This window comes from Hordeum vulgare, chromosome 7H, assembly GCF_904849725.1.
Source record: "Hordeum vulgare subsp. vulgare chromosome 7H, MorexV3_pseudomolecules_assembly, whole genome shotgun sequence".
Lineage (NCBI taxonomy): Eukaryota > Viridiplantae > Streptophyta > Magnoliopsida > Poales > Poaceae > Hordeum > Hordeum vulgare.
The window spans coordinates 58,067,960-58,074,022 of record NC_058524.1 but is presented as its reverse complement, the minus strand read 5'-3'; positions in this window follow the sequence as shown (position 1 = coordinate 58,074,022).

Here is a 6,063-nt window from a genome sequence, read left to right as displayed (position 1 = left end):
GCAGCCCGGTGACGTCTCCCGCACCTTGATCCAGCAAGGAGGAGGGAGAGGTTGGGGAAGAACTCCAGCAACACGACGGCGTGGTGTCGATGGAGAGACGAGGTCTCCCGGCAAGGCTTCGCCAAGCACCGGCGGAGAGGAGGAGGAAGAAGAGCAGGGCTGCGCCGAGAGAGAGGGAAAAACCGTGTGTCTCAATGGCCAAAAGTGCCCGATATATATAGGGGGAGGGGAGAGGGGGTGCCACCCCTAGGGTTCCCACCCTAGGGGTTGCGGCAGCCCCCCCCCAGATGGGAGGTGCGGCAGCCAGAGGGGGGGGAGGGGGTGGCGCACCATCTGGTGGGCCTTAGGCCCACCTCGCCTAGGGTTTGCCCCCCCTTTTCTCTCCCTTGCGCTATGGGCTGAGTGGGGAGGCGCACCAGCACACCTAGGGGCTGGTTCCCACCCCCACTTGGCCCACCTTATCTCCCGGGGTCGTTGCCCCCCTTCGGTGGTCCCCCGGGGCCACCTCCGGTGGTCCCGGTACGTTACCGGTGATGCCCGAAACACTTCCGGTATCCGAAACCATCCGTCCTATATATCAATCTTTACCTCCGGACCATTCCGGAGCTCCTCGTGACGTCCGGGATCTCATCCGGGACTCCGAACAACTTTCGATAACCTCGTATAACAATTCCCTATAACCCTAGCGTCATCGAACCTTAAGTGTGTAGACCCTACGGGTTCGGGAGACAAGCAGACATGACCGAGACACCTCTCTGGCCAATACCCGTCAGCGGGGTCTGGATACCCATGGTGACTCCCACTTGCTCCACGATGATCTCATCGGATGAACCACGATGTCAAGGACTCAATCAATCCCGCATACGATCCCCTTTGTCTGTCGGTATAGAACTTGCCCGAGATTCGATCGTCGGTATACCTATACCTTGTTCAATCTCGTTACCGGTAAGTCTCTTTACTCGTTCCGTAGCACGTCATCGTGTGACTAACTCCTTAGTCACATTGAGCTCATGATGATGTTCTACCGAGTGGGCACGGAGATACCTCTCCGTCACACTGAGTGACAAATCCCGATCTCGATTCGTACCAACCCAACAGACACTTTCGGAGGTACCCGTAGTGCACCTTTATAGTCACCCAGTTACGTTGTGACGTTTGATACACCCAAAGCACTCCTACGGTATCCGGCAGTTGCACAATCTCACGGTCGAAGGAAAAGATACTTGACATTAGAAAAGCATTAGCATACGAACAATACGATCTAGTGCTAGGCTTAGGATTGGGTCTTGTCCATCACATCATTCTCCCAATGATGTGATCCCGTTATCAATGACATCTAATGCCCATGATCAGGAAACCATGATCATCTATTCACTAACGAGCTAGCCAACTAGAGGCTTGCTAGGGACACATTGTGATCTATTTATTCACACATGTATTACTGTTTCCTGTTAATACAATTATAGCATGAACAATAGACGATTATCATGAACAAGGAAATATGATAATAACCATTTTATTATTGCCTCTAGGGCATATTTCCAACAAGTTGGTAGAGGCTATCCCCACTAAAAATGCTGATCACCACACCTCTATTAAGATGCTTAAAGAAGTCATATTCCCAAGATTTGGTGTCCCTAGATACTTGATGACTGATGGCGGTTCACACTTCATTCATGGTGTTTTCCGTAAGATGCTAGCTAAGTATGATGTTGTCACGCCCAAGATGCGACCCTATCCTCAATTTGGCACGAAGGCCTCGTCAGGGATAGAAACGCATCTCGTCGTGTCGCAAGAATGGATATCGTTACAAGTACATGTACTGAAAAGAAGAGGAGAAAAAAGAATCCTACTCTCCGATATATAACTAGACTCAAAGCAATTTTTCACTAGACTCGACTCGGCCAAGTTCGATCAATCAAGGGGGCTCCTAGGTCGGTACTGCTCTGATACCAACTTGTCACGCCCAAGATGCAACCCTATCCTCAATTTGGCACGAAGGCCTCGTCAGGGATAGAAACGCATCTCGTCATGTCGCAAGAATGGATATCGTTCCAAGTACATGTACTGAAAAGAAGATATATATATATATATATACAGAATTGGCTTACACTCGCCGCAAGCTACATCAGAGTCACAGCAGTACAGTGCATATTCATGAAGAGTAATAGCAGGGTCTGACTACGGACGAAAACAAACGACAAAAGAAGAACGGCGTCCATCCTTGCTATCCCAGGTTGCCGGCCTGGAACCCATCCTAGATCGATGAAGAAGAAGAAGAAGCAACTCCAAATGAACAATCAACGCGCTTGCGTCAAATAACCTTTACCTGTACCTGCAACTGGTGTTGTAGTAGCCTGTGAGCCACACAGGACTCAGCAATCTCATTTCCAAAGGTATCAAGACTAGCAAAGCTTAATGGGCGAGGCATGGTTAAGTGGTGAGGTTGCAGCAGCGGCTAAGCATATATTTGGTGGCTAAACTTACGAGTACAAGAAATAAGAGGGGGAAGATCTACGCATAGCGGACGTGAACTACGGATGATCAAATGAATGATCCTGAACACCTACCTACGTGAGACATAACCCCACCGTGTCCTCGATCGGAGAAAGAACTCACGAAAGAGTCAGTCACGGTTACGCACACAGTTGCATATTTTAATTAAGTTAACTTCAAGTTATCTAGAACCAGTGTTAAACAAAGTTTCCACATTGCCACATAACCGCGGGCACGGCTTTCCGAAAGATTTAACCCTGCAGGGGTGCTCCAACTAGTCCATCACAAATTACCACAAGCCGCATAGAAATCCTCAATCACGAAGCTCGCGATCTCGTCGGATTCCCTAGTGGAAAGCCTCAACTCTGAGATTACCCAAAGCATCACCGGAATCCCGATGCACAAGATATCTCGTCAAAGGTAAAACTAATCTAGCAAGGCCGCCCGACGTGTCGACGAACCCGATAGGAGCCGAGTATCTCATTCTCAGGACACGACGGATGGAAAAGCGTACAGGTACCAAACCTCGAGTTGCCCCGTGGTGGCCCCGCAGTCTGTCCTTTTGGGACCAACACCATCAGCACTGGCCCCTCCTATTTATGTAAAATTACTCCTCGAGTAGCGCTAACTCCCTATGCATTTCAGTGTTAACAAAATTATTATGTTGGGCAAATGTAGAACCAATGTTGGGCCTTGCCAGACCAACTTTAAACCAAAACGAATTATCAAGGGGGTCCCCATGACAACCCCGATCGTGTTAGGAGCGCTCATTTATGGAACATAACACCGGTAGCCGAAAACTAAGGGGGCAAAGGTGGAACAAAACACGAGGCTAGAAAGGTCGAGCCTTCCACCTTTTACCAAGTATATAGGTGCATTAAATTAAATAGCATTTAACATGGTGATATAACAAGGAACCCATGTTATCACATGGAAGCAACTGCACCTGCAACTAGCAATGCTAACACAGGGTTAAGCAAGCAGTAACATAGCCAATCAGTGGTTTGCTAGGTTGAACAGGTTGAAGGTATTCATGGCAATGTTGAGAGGCTGATATTTAACATGTGGTAGGCAACCAGACATAATCGATAGAAACGGTAATACTAGCATGGCAATGATAGTAATGGTATCTGGGGAAATGGTCATCTTGCCTGAGATCCCGCTTGGAAGAAGAATGACTTCGTGAAGCAGACGAACCAACATAGTCGAACGGGTCCTCACAACCCGACACGCTTGCGGAACTCTATCGAGACAAAGCTAACCGGAAACACAAATCAACACACGATATTCACCACACGATGCAAGACACATATGATGCGTGAACAATCTAATGCAAGGCACGGCATGGCAATTCACAACACTCAAACACTACACATTAAGTGAAGTTCAATATGCAACGAGTTGCATATTGACGAAACTCCACGTTTTTATTTAGTTCTATCCCGATTAGATACACGGTAATATTAAATGTGGTTAAACATGGCAAGAGGTTAAGCGCAATTAAACTACCTATCTAGGCATTTTAAATAAGATTGGAAATGACATATAGCATCTCCGAAACGACCTCCCATGTTAATTTACAATTCTGTCCAGATCTGAACTAACACATTTAATTAGCTGTTAAACAGCAAAACAAATATGTTCACGTGATTCTACTCGTCGAGACAAGCAATTTACACATAAAGAACATCTCCAACGGAGCTACGATTCAAAAGATACAAGCACAGCAAGATATGATGGCATGGATGCAATATGTGTGCAACGACGGTCACGAGCACTTCAAAACATACAACCATCAAGAGAAAATGAAACTACATGAGATTCTAAGCAAGTTTCATGTAGGACACGATCAAAACAGAGCTACCGATCAACAACTACGAGCAAAACAAGAAATCACTACAATCTGCCAAAATCAGCCACATAGCATATTCTACACCCTACAACTACGAGCTACTGAACTCAGATATAATCAACCAAGGCATGACACGAAAGAGGGTAAGAAGCACTATAACAAACAACTAACAACAACTAGCATGGCATCATCGATCACTAGGGAAAGAAGACACAAAATGGCATCTCACACACTATTTCAGACTTAGTGAAAATTACACCTCATGAAAGTGCAGTTTTCGATCTGAAGCTATATTGACAGCAGCAAACCTATAGCTACAGGACTCCAAATGGCATGAAATTCACAGCATGCTAGAGAAACACAAAGGCTACAACTAACTCCATTGCACCAACCTCAAAAGAGCTACAGATCAAAAGATACAAGCAAGACAAGACAGCAATAAAATATAACAGATCTCATACTTGAAATATTTCAGCACCTCCAAATCAGCACTATTTCTAACAACTTGAGAGCAAGCAAACCATACCTAAACATGCATTTCTATTGCAACCAAAAATACCAGGGGTTAGAGTAAACATCAAAGAACAACACTCTAGTTGACAACTCCTTCAAACGAAGCACGGAATAAATCCTACGAAAAAAACAAGAGGGCAACATGGCCAAAAATCTCGCGAACTAAATTGCTATAATGCCAAAACTAATTGCACAAAAAAATCCCATGGATTTTTCTACCCCAAAAACATATAAAATATGTGGGGTTGCACAACAAAAATAATGCCACACGTAAATGCGAGATAATGGCCTAGACACGGAAAATAATCTAGCGGCAAATCCCTACGCGCAAAAATACCAATGACCGCTCTAAAATACATGGCAAGAGGGTTCCTAAATCATGGACATTTAACCTACGGCATTCGGGCAATCCGGACATGCGCGAAAAATAACTACGACAATAAACCTATCGAGACAACACGCTAAACTAGGCGTTAGGCACGCTAGACGACGTCAAACAATTATGCATGTTGCAAAAAGGATTCTACGCGAAAATCTACGCCAAAACCATGTACTACACGTCTCGTTCCAACACACGAAATAAAAGTTACGGGCAATCTAATATTACTATATTTCCTGAAAACAATTATTCTCAGAAAAATCATAAGCTAAATGGGCTACAGGGGCAAGCGCGGTTTAACTAAAACACGCACGGGCGCCGATTAGAGGGCTCAGGGGAAAAAATCACCTCGGGCCTCGCCCGGTGGAAGAGGAGGCGGACTAGGCCGGGAAAGAGGCCGAAGGAGGCCGAGGCGTCGGTGAGGTGGGCCGGCGGCTCGTTGGGCATGAGGCCCACTCGGGCGAGGCGGTTGGTGGCCTGCCTGGAGCGTCGTCCACCTCTCGTCGGGCTCTTCTCGGGATGAGTCAGGGGCGGCGGCTGTCGGCCGACCCAAGCGACGACGGCCGAGGAGCTCCGGGCGGCGCGCGGGAGTCGGCGGGGCACAGGGGCTCGGTGCCGCCGGCGCCTCGAGGAGAAGGCGGCGGGGCGCAGGGAAGCCGACGCCTTCAGGGCACTGCAGGCAAGCGACTAGGGGGCGAAGCCGGGACGAGGCACCTCCGGCGGCTCCGGCAGGTCACCGGTGACGCGCTCCGACACGGTGCGGCACCTCATCTGGCCGGCGGCGCGGCACAAGGCGGTGGCCCAAGCGGGAGTCTCGGGCGGC